Source organism: Synchiropus splendidus, chromosome 14, assembly GCF_027744825.2.
Source record: "Synchiropus splendidus isolate RoL2022-P1 chromosome 14, RoL_Sspl_1.0, whole genome shotgun sequence".
Lineage (NCBI taxonomy): Eukaryota > Metazoa > Chordata > Actinopteri > Syngnathiformes > Callionymidae > Synchiropus > Synchiropus splendidus.
In genome coordinates this window covers 19301293-19315488 of record NC_071347.1, presented here as the reverse complement: position 1 = coordinate 19315488, position 14196 = coordinate 19301293, and positions in this window count along the sequence as shown.

Here is a 14196-nt window from a genome sequence, read left to right as displayed (position 1 = left end):
TGTTCAACGGGAGTGTGAAATTTCGCCCGAAGATGCTGGATATTTTGTGACCAGCGGAACCAGTGTCTTTCTTGCTCGTATTCCATTGGTTCTGTGTCAGTGGGGACATGTTACCTTTACTGGGGTTTGGTAGGGCTCCACTTGGAACTGAACTCTCAGCTTTACTGGGAAGAAAATGCATCCATCTGCCTTCATCTCCTGGAAATGATTTTTCACTTGTTTGTTTGTTTCTGTCCTCACAGACCTTCTGGCCTGCCTATGAATTTCATTAGTTCCGGGTGGTATTTCACCAGGATGGGTTGAGGTATTGCACCTTCAGTGGTCCACTGTGCCAAGCTGATGACAAATGAAATAATAAAGTATTATGTTCTGATTAAATCACTCTCTCCAAACTCTCCATTTTCCCCTCATAACTGTTATTATCACCAACTCCCCCGCCTTACCCTCAATGGTCTCTTCCCATAGACTTCCATGGACCTAAACTCCTGCTCATTGGTAATAGAACTGGACGATCCAGACACTGGTATCACAGTTCGTGGATGTCGAGCTTGACAACCGTAGTTCCATAACAAAGTTCTTAAGAATGTATTATTTTGAACAAACTAGTTTAAAGAGACACGGTGTCCGCTTATTCCCGCGTGACCTTGTTGTCAGTGGGATACATGAAAGACGGAAGTCTTCAGCGCCTCTAGCGCTAAATCTTCAATCGCAATCCTATACGTTCTTGGAAAGAAACCCCAAAAAAACAAGCGAAACTTTTGTCGCGTTCTTGACCCCAAGAGGTTTCAGGAGCTCACTTCCACATTTGTTCTCCTGCAAGTCTCTGCTGTGGACTGTGTGTATTCCCGTGTACAAATGTGTACACTTGCATGTGTGTGTGTGTGTGTGTGTGCAGTGGCGGCGCGAAGAGGCGGCGGCTGAGCTCTGAGAGATGATTAGTGCCGATGCTTCCTCCGCTCCTGTTTGGAGCCGCAGATGAAAGGAGGTGGAGGTGTGGGTGCAGGTGCTTGGATCTGTCTCCTGATGTCTCCGTGCGCAGTGCTGGGACCACTTTGTCCCTATTATGGGTGAACACGGTGAGCTCAAAAGAGCCAGCATCCCCTTGAAAAACAGCAGCGCAATAAAGCGGCGTGGTGCCAATTAGGATGGAGCACACAAGCAGATGCCTCTCTGAGAAAAGAGAAAAAAAAATAACTGATGAAAGTGAATATTGATGTCATAAATTAGCGCAGCACAAAAGATTGTTGGGTGTTTGTGTGTAAATGTTTAATTAACCCGCTTGCCTACATGGCTGCGGCGCTTTGCATCTGAGGAATCAATCTACTTAGCAAGCCATTTAACAACACAAGGCCCGCCCAGTGACACGTTCAGTGGGGACAGGCGAGCGCTTGTTAATGTCTCCGAATTAACAAAGCCATTAACCCCAGTGATAATGCTGCGTTTCTTGTCTCCGCGCAGGTTGTCCAAGGACGATAACTCTGGGCCAAACCGACGTCCAATTTTCTTTATGGCTGCCGCTGAATTATGGCCGTTTTTAAGGTCGCCTTTAAATACGCATGCTAATGATTGAGAAGACGCTCAAACAAACTCCGCCGTCGCTGCTGGATGAAATACGCAATTATGAAAAACTATGAAAAAATTCTGAGCTGCGCCTTATTTGGGACCACTTACTGTAACAGATGTCATCGCTCTGAAGTTGACTCAAAGACGGTTTCCACACAAAGTGAACATCTGCTTATGTAACTGTTTAGACTGAAGGCTTCAATATTTAATGGACATAAATGTATATTTGCATTCATCACACCTCTCACAGTCATCTCTATTTTTAAGTAATTTTTCCCCCTCACAATTTCCCATTAATAACATTTGTCCATACTTTGTTAAATATTCCATATCATTTTAATTTTAACTTCTGTGAAGTTACGGTTAGTATTACAACAAGTTCATTTTTTTCCATGTCATCACAGTTATTCTATATATTTAATGTAACCTATTCTCCATTGTAGTCACCACTCTTTTTATGAAACATTTATGTCTCTCATTTTTCAATGTTCTTTCATTTCATTTAGTGGAGACATACCACTCCTCATCTCATCAAGTCCATTTTTTTGTGTTTAAATTGTGTTTATTGACGTTTTAGAAATGTTTCCCCAAATATGGTATATAAATTATATATTTATATTTATCTACATTAAAATCTGTTCTGTCTCAGATTCTACTCATTTGTTGCAATCCCCAATTCCTAATATCCCTATTCAGGCGTTACATTTCCCCTGAATTTTTACATGTGAATTCTAAATGATTGATTAAAAATATATATGATGTTGCTTTATACATTTACTATCTTAACAATATTTTTTCACAAAATATTGAATATTATCAAATTTAAACAGTAAACCAAGATCTGCAAAGGTTTACCCAAATAAAACAGAATACATATAATTTAGGAATGAAATTATTATGTTGTTGTTGGAATTTTTAATTTATTTGTATGCGTCCAACTTAAACATTTATTTGACAGGCTCAAAAAATGGACAATAATCTAAAAGGCCGTGTTGAGACCAGAGCATCTGGAGACCAGACCAAGGAGGGGACAGACTAGTTTGTTCCAACAGAAGCATTTCACTTCTTGGTTTCTATAGAAAAATGACTAGTGTCTCTTTTGCTGTGAGATGTCAATGTGTGGGTCTGCATGACAAATATCTTCTGCATTCAGTTTGGTCTTGTTATGGTCTCGACACATTTCCCTCCAAAGTCACACATTGAAGGATGGCTGTACATTGTGTGTCCTGTGATGTTCTGGTGAAGTCTGGTCCAGGGTGTCCATCGCCTCCCACCCCACGTAGCGTAACGTCATGACGGAAGTTGTATATATCTGTGGTTCATCTGGAGCTAACTGTCACCGTGTGGCTAGTCACAGCTCGCGCTACATTCTGAAAGTGATTTAGTTCCTCATGAGAATCGTCGCCAGCTTTGGTTTTGATTCCAGGACTTGTCGAGATGATGTCATTTTACCGTAAAAATCCCACCTCGTGCCACTTTTTGTCGCCCCCTCCTCCCCACCGCTCCTCCGTGGTGATAGATAACGGTGAGATTTCTGCTCCCCCCTCTCTCTTTTAGCACAGATCACAGAGCACAGAAGGAGCCATGATGACCCCGTCCCAGAGGACCCCGCTGTTTTGCCTGCGAGGTACAGAGCTGGGATGCAGAGGAGCCTTTTGATTTAATCACCGCGCTCCGCGGTGCACAATACGTACGAGGAGGAGATGGCAATTATAGCGCCCGTGCTGGCCTGCTGTCCTGCCTGCGTGGTGATGTATTCCCCGGGGCGGCACACGGAGACACGGCGGGGGCAGCGTGACCCCCCCGCAGACACACCAGGCCGATCACTTTCACCCAGAGCCGGTGAGGAGCCGCGGCACCGGGGCGTGCCGCTCCTCGTTCAAGCTTGAGTTAGAGAAGGATAAACACTTGACTAGGAGGTGCAGGTTATTTCATGTTTCCCTTTCGTCTCCCTGCTTTTCCGCTGAGAAGCTCGGCAGCGACTGACCCAGTTTACCTTTCTGCTGCAAATTTGATTACACAGCTCTGGTTCCTTTAATCCTCCCATTAATGCCGTTCTCCCAGTCCGCATTTAAAACGCCCTTTTCATTGTGTTGTTTATGCTAAGAGGCGAGCGCTCGCTATTATGATACAATATTGATATTTCCATAAATAAGTACCAGCTCTCCTCACAGCGAGCAGAAGTAGCTCAACAACTTTTGGTATTGGATCAATTCTACAAGGAATATTGTTGTTTATTGGCAAACATCCTGACACATCATCATGCACAATGAAGAAGGACATGAATAATTAATATCCTCTCATACGGAGAATTCACTCCAGTGGTGTTTACTCCCCCTGCAGACATCCACGCGGAGGATAACCTCTGCTGTTCAGAGGAGCTGCGCGCCTCACTTTCTCCGCTGCCGAGGAGCTGCACGAGGCGCGGCAGCGACTTGAAAGAGGCGAGAGGAAGATCAGTAAATACACCGTGCTGCTGTTTAAAGAGCGGCTCAAAAACAGTACAGTGCTTTCTGGAACCGCGGAAATAGTGCAGTGTAGCCAAGTGGTGTCCAGAGAGTTGGCGGGTTGTGTAACTGAGCCGAGAGTGAACTGGATGTTGAGTCATAAACTGAAAGGAAACCAAACTTGCTTTAGACCACATAAGCAAAAGCTCTTGACGTCTTCATATTCAAGCAACACAAGTCACTGTGAAAGACGTCTAGATCCCGAAGGTCTCACTGGAAAGACTCAGATGAAGGAGCTCCTCTCGTGTATCAGCTCTGCTCCAAGTCTTTACCTGTTCCTGAAGGAAAGTGAACTCACAAAGCCCTGGCAGCTGAAAGAGGCTTCTCCTGATGTTTTTGTCCTCACCTTGGGAACGATTACAGGATGTGGGGGACCGATGGTTCCAAGAGAGCTGATATGGTCAAAGCAAGTCAGGTAGATGCCCAGGACTGAGGTCCTAAGAGATTTATTAGATTGTCTTTATATTACTTTGCCTAACCTAATGGAGAACTACTGCTTCTTCTGCCTGAGCTTACTCAGAAAAGACCCCTGACACTTGGGTTCAATACTTTTGTCGCACTTTCATACACCAAAGACAGGCATATTCCACAACTTTTTTTGTTGTTTTTATATAATTTTTTTGTGATTTACATCACATAGATCTCAGTTTTCTTTTAATCCTGAATGTAGATAGTTGGGTCAATAATACCTGTGACTCAGCTTGCGCCCAGAAGACACCAGTACTGTGTGACCTCCTGTGACCCACGGTGGACCTTTTCAAATGTTTCTGGATGTCAATACCTCACTCTGAAATGGTTTCATGGACCCAAAATTCAAACTCGTTTCAGTCAGTTTTAGATGAATTGGGCCCTTCTTGGTTGGAGATAGGGTCAAGCAATATTTCGGTTGGGGCTGCCTGTAGGGTTTATATATATATATATATGTTCTCCCATATAATTTTATATATCAGTATTTAGTTCATAATTAATATGAAATGCTCAAAGTATTCCCATCATCCCAAGAGTATTTAGTATGGAGTTCTACACAGCATTGTCTCTCAAGTATTGGGACAATCTACTAACATTTGTCTTGAGTTGAATTATGATCTCCAATATTCTATCCAACACAAGGTTCCGCCTCCCGGAACTTTCGTGTTATTGCTCAAGCTTGTCAAGAGTGCGTCATATTGAAGCTAGCACCACTGTTTTAGGCTAAACTAACAGGATCCGGTGTGTACCTGGTGTGATCCTGAAGACAAGGTAGGGCTGAATTTGAGCGGTTCGCTGAGATGGAACAGCCCGCGGGAGCCGTCTCAGTGGGAGACACGACACTCCCCTTGTAACCGTCTCGGAAGTCAATGCCATCACACTGTCAAACTCAGAACTTGCTTCTCCATATTCTTTCATTTCTCTCCCCCCTCCTCTCTGCATTTAAAATCATCCCGACAGCCTACAGCTACAGACTTTTAGCGCACGTCCGCTCTAGACGGGATGTGTGTGAGGGGGAACGTGGGGGGTGGGGGGGTGCATCCTGGGCCACCCTCACCAGGGAAAGTGACAGGCTGGATAATTGGCACTAATCAAGTGTTGAGAAAATGACACCGCCGTCACTGAGAAAGACGACGTGTTGACCCACAGAGGTAGAGCCCAAGGCCGTGCACGTCCCGCAATCCAGTCTGTCAATCCGCATGGTCTTGACAGTCATCAGTCGATCTTCGGTCAATATGCAAAAAAAAGAAGAAAGTCAGAAGACAGAGAAGAGGTGGTGGGGGTGGAGGAGAGGAGAGGGAGACGCTCTCTATTTCACTTGAAAACTAGGATGTTATGGAAAGCGCACTAGATTATTCTTTTTAAAAATGTCTCTTACAGCTATTGCTTTGAATTACAGAGGACTTTTTTGTCAAGAGCAAGAAGGAGATGAATCAAAAATTCATCTGAAGAAGTTGTGCAGAAGGGCGAGGCGAACACATACCTCTGGTGGAGCCAACATTTGCAAAAGTTCCATCTCCTTAAGCAATTATTAGCGGTGATAGTTTGACATGTACAAGAGTTGTCAACAACTAACTTTAAACAAAGTACAAAGCAGATGTAAACAGTGCCGTGGGCAACATTAACTTAGGGGACTCGCCGCCTCATGAATTATAAATGGCCATCTCTTACTGCAGCGAGTGCTTCTAGCAGGAGGCCCCGCTCACTGGAAGACGACGCACCAAGGTGCAGCGACAGTGAGGGAGAAGCCGCCGTGTTGTTTAGTAAAGGAGTTGTGTCATTTCTAAATTGTGGCAAACTAACCGTGCAATGCCCCGAGGGGCTGGTGTCGTCTGCTTATCCACGTTCGGCCGCTAACTGCCATTCACTTGCAAATTAATTCCCCTCCGCGCAGCGCGTTTTAATCCAGCTAATTAGCAAAGTGGTCCGGACATAAAAGCCGCTGTTTTTTTCTTATCATTTTAATCCTCACCTCCGCCGTGGAAATAATTGAATTTACGTCAACTTTGAATGGGTGGAGAGGACAGAGAGCGGAGTGTTCTGGGAGTGCGGCTGACGTAATTGAGCTGTACCTGTCAGCGCACACTCTGTTTTGGTCTGCATTCCGAGGAGATGACACAAATTATCACAACACTAACTGTGGTTTTTTTTCCACTTTCAAATCACAAGGTTGACGTATGTTTTGCTCCCTCCTCATGTAGGACCTTTCTGCGAACCTGAAAAAGGTATTTTTTTAGTAGAGTATGAAGCAATAATGATGTTTTACCATGAAGTCAAACATTATCCCTGATCTATACAAACTGTTTATCCAATCTTTGTGTCACAGGTTGTGATTCACACTGACTTAGTGATTTCTAGTAAGTCAAGGAATCTGGTGGTGAAGTTAAAAAAACCCTCTCCATCAAAGGAATGAATACGATGTTTAATTAAAAAATGACAAACAATTTTTAAAGAGAAATTATATAACATATAATTGTATTTCATGTTATTAAAAATGAAATGCATTATATATATATAAAATATGTTTACATTTTAAAATTAATATATTTTATTAGTTAAATACATTTAAAAAAACATTAATAAATAATACAAATATGATATTTAGCCTCATAGATTAATTTTGACAGCAAAATCTCAACAAAAAATGGGAAGTCATTAAGGGAAAAAAACTCATTGCAGTAAAAATAATGAACCCTATTTACTTAATGAAAGAAATTAACAAAGATTAACGAAAGAAAGAAAAAAGTTATAGTCGGCCATCAGAAAAAAGAAATCAAAAAGCCATAGTTAGCTTGTTCTGTAGCATGAGGCTGGGTAACAGCACAAATCAGACTTTTATTTAGTGCCTGATTCATTTGTCCTGTTGTGTGAAACACACGAAAATGAAATAAAAATAAATATTAAAATAAATACACGTACATGCACATAAAAAACAAAAACATCGGTGATAATGCGATACATACGATACTGTGAAGTTAGATTGTGTTTTACGTAGTTCTTCCATTCTGTCCATTATGTCTCCTTCCTAAATGATGATACATGAATGTTGTTATCTAATAGGATAGTTCACAGTCATTTCACTGAGGTGTAGCATTCCGCGTCTCCACTACACTCCTCAGCGTCTCCACTCTTAACACTCGCTCTCGTCCTGAACTTTTACACAAACACACCGTCTACCCTCACGGTGTTTCCTTCATCGCCGCTCTCGTGGTAGAGAAACTGAACGTGTTCTGACCTGAGACGGCAAAGAAGAGGGACCACAGGAGCCCCCAGACAATGTTGTGCAGCCGCCACCAGGAGTTCGGCTGGTCAACATTGATAAAAGACAGCAGCCGTGTCCCAACCGGGGACGTGTCTTCGCCTACAGGTTGGAGATGAGATGTCTGGATTGACACCTCGCTGGAAAACTGAGGAGCCAGAGCCGCTCCCAGCGGAACTCCACCAAAGGCCCGTGTCGCACACGCAGAGAAAGTATTAGATGTCAATTAAACACAACACTTCGGTTCCCCAGTTTGGGAGTTCACCTCTTCACCAAGACTTAGTTTGACAAATATGGAAGCAGCTGCCGCAGAGGGCACCGTCTTCTGTCGAAACCACGATTCAGTGGAGCAGCCAAGGAGGTTGACACACATTTATTTCTCAATCTCCACATTATCATTCCTTTTTGACAATTTGCCAGTCGCTGCGCTGCGTGTGCGCCTTCAAACGACCGGTAAATACAAACCTTCACGCTCAAGTGGAAGTAAACACATAGCTGAACACACAAGAAAACAAGGCTGTGATCCGGCTCTACAAACAGGGTGATTGGCAGCTGTTCGGCACACGGAGCCGCTTCACACTTTAATTGTAGCTGCCGTCTTAAAAGGTGTTAACCAATATATATTCAGCGCTCTCTTTTCTCACTTCTGAGCACTCTTCCCGAGCCGCGGCGCCGTATGTAGATTCCAGGAGACTTGAAATACCTTTTTTTTTCGGCGGCGCGTCACTGCGGAACAACGTCCCCTCCAGCTGTTTATTGGCAACCAAATAAACTAAAATAACTTGAGTTTGTTTTGAATTGAAAGCCTTCCTAAATGAAAATAAACATCTGTGAAGCGCTGCCGAAATATTTCTTAAAAAAAAAAAAAAAAAAAAAGTGAGCACATATTTACTCTTCCGCGCCGTATAAATATTTAATCGCCTTTCGTGTCATTGTTTCAGGTCAAGAATTATTTATCAGTCTGGACTTTTGGTGTGATTAAAGTCCAGAGCATATGCTAATAAGATTTTCGGGGAAGAACTTTCTAGATGAAAAAGGGAGGCGCATGAGATTAGCAAGGTGGAGGTACTTGTGTTGACTCGTAATTGTCCAACATGCCTCGGAGATACACAGATGAGTGACTCCAAAAAAGCCCTTGTTTTGCATAATATGCAGGAGGGCAGGGAGGGGCAGGTACGAGTGATCTTCCCTCGTGTCTTTTGTTTATCATTCAAATGCAAACCTTGTTCCATTATCCATGAGGGAGTAGCGCGCTAATGTCACCTCGTCTTGGGGTCCGAGCTGACAGCGCGCCACCCGTCCATGTCACGGGTGATGAGAGACAAAAGAGGGAACACAGCCAGGCAAGAAAAACAGGTAATTACCTCGCACCTTCACTCCCTTCAGCGTTCACATCTCTGCGCGTGATTAGGCCGAGCGGCCGCAGTCTGCGCGCCCTTTGATGAAATCTGAGGTGTCACGTCGACATGAAGGGGCCGCGCCGAAACAAAAAAAAAAAACAGGCTCTGGGATCCTCTTTGCCTTTCTGCCGCTCCGTGTGATTGATTATTTAATGGCGAGAAACTCCACTCGGCGAGAAACCGGCAAAAATAAAGTCAAATAACAAGGGAGAGTGAAGGTCTGAGGGCGGGAAAGATCTCAAGATGCGTTTGAAGCCAGCCAGAGTCGCCAAAGGCGAGCCGACTTCACGCTTTCATATCCCCCTATTTAATATTTCTTCCCCGCATTATAATGATGTGCTTCCTATCCTTGAGTAAAGTTCTTCACAGTGAGTCTTTTCTGTTTTGCCAGAGAGGATTTAGTTTCTCTTTGAAATAAAATGTAAGTATATATTTAGTCTCTGGGTTGAGCAGGGCGCAGGCCGCAGCAGAATGTCTAATTTGTGTTTTCATGAACAAGTGTAGCGACGGCTAAAATGTTAACAGTATATTAATAAACAGTGTGCAGAGCCCATTGTTGTCGTCGCTGATCTGCTGCAGGAATCAAAAAAGTACTAGGAATAGAGGCAAAGAAGAGCTGTGGTCAGGGAGGCGAATACTAGAGTCTGAAATGTTGCTTGTCTTAGCCACACCTGTGCTGTTTTGTAGGTGACCTAAATCAGCGGAACGGTGTTTTGGTGCTCCTGCGTTCAGCTCCTTTGGGATCTTTTCTGTGAAGATGCGTGTTTTGTTAGCTTCCCTCACAGCTGGTTAACACACTGAAATAGTCTTTTTTGGATTACGTCGCAAAAATGCGTGTCCACAACATTTTAGCCGCCGAAGAAATGTCTTCAGTGATCTGTAATGGCACCAAGTCAATGCATTTGAAAAACAGCTCATAAAAGCTTTCAAGTTTATGTTCTCTTACTCCTGCAACTTAATAAACATGGTGTCTGTGGAGAGGAACTTGTAGTTTTTTTCTTTCCAGGAGAGTGTCTCTGGGTTAGTTAACCCTAACCCCTGTTTGACAGAGTAAGTTACCAGTTTTCAAGAGACGTAACACAGCTGAGTTAAGATGGCCGATGAGTGAGACAGGAAGTTTTGAGTCCACTGTGTTAGCCTCTTAAACCGCAGCGTTCAGATTGTGAGGAAAAAAAAGGTAGCGGCTTATAGAGCCAGCTTGATGGATAAGTTGTTACGTTTAAGTAGGTTTTCAAATGAATCACGTTTCCCCTCGGTAGGTCATGTTTTCGATGGCAATGTCTGTGTTCAAAATAATAATATATCATAACATCAATCCTTGAATCCTATCGGCAAACTCAAACTACAATACAAATTGAAGTGTTGTTGAAAAGAGTACTATATATACCAAGTATCACCACATCACGGTTGTCGATATGTGATGCCTTAGGAGTGTTGGTTTTCACATTGAAACACATCCCTAACCTTAACCCGAGTAGGGAAACTTGTACGTAACTCCATCACAACTCATGTCCCTGCCACCCTCACGAAGCCATGCTAGCTACTGAGATTATTCAGATCACAGAATGGAATTTTAGGCATGAGGATTCATGCCCCTGCGGTGTTCTGTCTGATGGTGAGAAGCTGCTTAGTCTGCCTCATGGCACGGCCAGATTGCTGCCAGTGTTGGTGTCAGTCTGTGCACCTTGTGATGCCCTAATAACACAAATATCAAATTGTCGTTCAGCATATCCGCAGCTGTGTGACAGTCGGTGATATGGCGTGAGGACAAAAGCAATATTTTCCTAGTGAACACTGAATTACGGGCACGAAACCTAACATGGGTGCAATCCAAAGAGAAAAGTCTGTCCTGAATTTGATGAATAAAGATGGCGTCGTTCAGTTGTGATGAATTCCACCGGGCTGTAGAACAACAACTTTCCAGCAAAGGCATTGAAAGTGAGGCGTGCCCCCTCCCGTGCTCCCCCTTCTGTCTTAAGGCGACGATAGCCACTGAAAAAGTGCTGCTTCAGTCTCCCTCTGTCTCTGGGCATAGCTTTGATCAGTCGCACCTCAAGACTTATCCTGGAGGGAGCGCTAGCCTCGTCTGTTCTCCGTGGCTAATCACACTTCCTGTCTTTGTCTTTATGTGCTTTAGACAAGCGTCAGATAGAAGCGCAGGAACAGATTTGCCCCCAGAACCTGGAGAATAAAGCCTCTGGTTGTGCTGCTCCTCGTCTTCTCCAGCGAATTTTGCTCATGAATATTTCCTCTGTTTTTGAGTGATTTCAATGATAGGGGAGGAAAAGTTGCTTCTGAGACAGCGAGCGGAGAGAAAAGTACTGTTGAGATCGTCGCTGGATTCCGCTCTCTCTCTCTCTCTCGCCGATCTTTGCAGGGAAGTGTATTTTTAGCTGCACAGATGAAAAGCGTTGATACAGTTTTACATCCACTGTTGTGGAGATGGTTCGGCTTGAACACTCATCCAAAGCTTGCGCGGGAAATACACTAAAATCCAGAGGTAAAAAAAGACAGATTATGAATACCCATCCTCTCCACTGACAATCCTCTGGAAATCACACAGCGCACTCTGTTCAAAAGCCACACCAAGCCAGGACAGCATATCATCGTCACGGTGGATCGGTTCATACAGCGAGTTAGGGTTCCGTTGCTTTAAAAGCCTGTTTAAAACTGAAAGAATGTCGCTGACTTCTAGTCATTTTGAAATCCCAATGTAGGGCATCATCGTAAATGTGTTCTTCTTTGCTGGGTCTCTTTTAAACACCTTGGTTTAACCCGTCTATTTTGGATGTCCATAATTACCAGGTCTGTTTTCAACTTGCTTAGCTTCATTGGTCTAACAAGCCAATTTCAGGCTGCTTGTTAGCTGATTCTATTTTCGAGTTTTCACTTTACCAAGTCTATTTTAAACTCCCTAACTTATCATGATTTATAATGGTCAAGTTTATTTTGGGCTTGTGAGTTGATACCGACAAGTACCCCGAGTATCATTTTCATAGTTAGCTTCAAATTATTGCTTGTCTCTGCACCGGCGTTTTGGACGTCCTGCTATATCATAGGCTGTGTCCCATCTCTCACCCTAACACTAGCGCGTAACACTAGGTTTTGAGTGCCCTCCCCTATGAAGTGCCTTAGAATTGAATTTTTTAGAATTTCATGAAGTCACGTATAAAGACAACGTGTCATTGGCTGCCGTGCTGCGTTTTGTTTCCTGCAGCGAGAGTTGGCGATGTTTTGGAAACGCCAGCTCCAATGTTTTTGCAACCTCTTGCGTCATAGTGCTGTGTTTAAAAAATCGATTTTCCGATTCTGAATCGATTCGTACATCAATTCCACAAAATCGATTCGTTGGTCCAACGATCGGATTAATTAATTTACGTTTTAACACATATCCTCCGGGTGAAGTCCAACCCCTTTGACGACCTCACGAATCACGTGATGCGACATCACCCAGCGCTCCTTTCCAACAAATGAAACTCGAGCGACCTTTACCACTAGCGCTAATAATCTCACTAAGTTTGGTGAACCAACGGAGAATAAACAGGCGGAGCCGAAGCTGGCTTCGCTGCTATGTTGCGGTGATACATCTGTTAGAGGTATGAGGATGTTAACGTTAGCCTCGATGCTAGCCCACTGTTGTTTGTTTAGAACAACTACTGTTGTATTGCTCATGTTGTCGGACACGGTAGACCATGTGGGTCGCTAGCATGTGATGCGAAAGTGAGAAAGTAAACAAACGGAAGAGTAGTCCTTGTTACTAAAAAGTCCCTGTTGTCCTAGCCAACATTGTTTTTAAATAAAGTACTTTGGTCTCCTGGAAATCTACCCACACTTCACATTCCCACTTGGTTTCAAGTCAGCTCTGGAGCTCCCTTGGTTTCTGACCCTAACCGAGTGTTAGGGTCAGAAATGGGAGTTGGAAGTATTTTAAAGTACATTTCCCAAGGTATTTCAAACCTCTATCATTGCTACTTTGTCATTTTACCTGAAAAACATTCCAAACTTCCTTGTTTAGCATTTGTATTTCGAATTTCACCAAGATTATTTACGAGTTCCTGTCGATTTCTGAGTTTGACAGGAGTTTGCCTGGAGTGGTTAATGCTCCGATGGCTCGCTCACAGTCATTCTTCAACATCAAAGAGCCATTATTTTCTTGTTGCTAGTGATTAACGTCTTGTGAGGTAACCTCCACCAGAGGATATGCTTCTGACAGCGTCGGTTTGTCTGTCTACGATCACAATGACCAGAACATTTATGGACGGATTTGGATGGAATTATAAGTGAAATAAGTGAAAGAGGAGTCTTTTTCATTACTATTTCCTGTGGCACTGACAAGAACTGTTTATATATTTGCTTTAAAAAAATGGTTCTTTCCTATGCACACATCCTCGGACAAAGATGTTCTGATGGTTAGTGGTTCGAGTCCCAGATAAGACAATGAATACACCAACATAACAAGACTCACTGTATATTCATAACAGATTTATTTTATATTTTCACCTCCGCCAAGAAGGTTTTCAATGGCATTGGTTTGGTGAGTGAAATGGGAAGATACAGCAGGACCATTTTTGAAGGTCACTTTGTCATTGAGAGATGGTGTTGGTGGTGCACTGTAGCTGTTTGGCGGAGGCTGCTGCTCTCTGAGTGCTTTTCTAGTTTTAAGTTAGTTTTACTTCTCAACCTGTCTTTGAGAACACTGATGATAAGTTCTGGGAACAGAGGTGTGTCGTGTTTTTAAGACTCGTCTTCCTTGTTTTGTTGGTATAAATAGCACGGCAAGTCTAGAGTTGGATGTAGTATGGTTGGTTACTTCACGAGGAAAGGACGCAGCGTTGCTACTCACTTGCTCTTCAGGTTTTGAAAACAGATTTGAAGTTCAACACAACAGCGTGGCTGTGACCTCGAACTCCAAAATGCACATAAAGGCTGATAAAACAACAGTCTGCCTGGCTCTTTTACCCCGCGCGTGTTTTTCCACGCATCAAAGCCGACGAGTCTC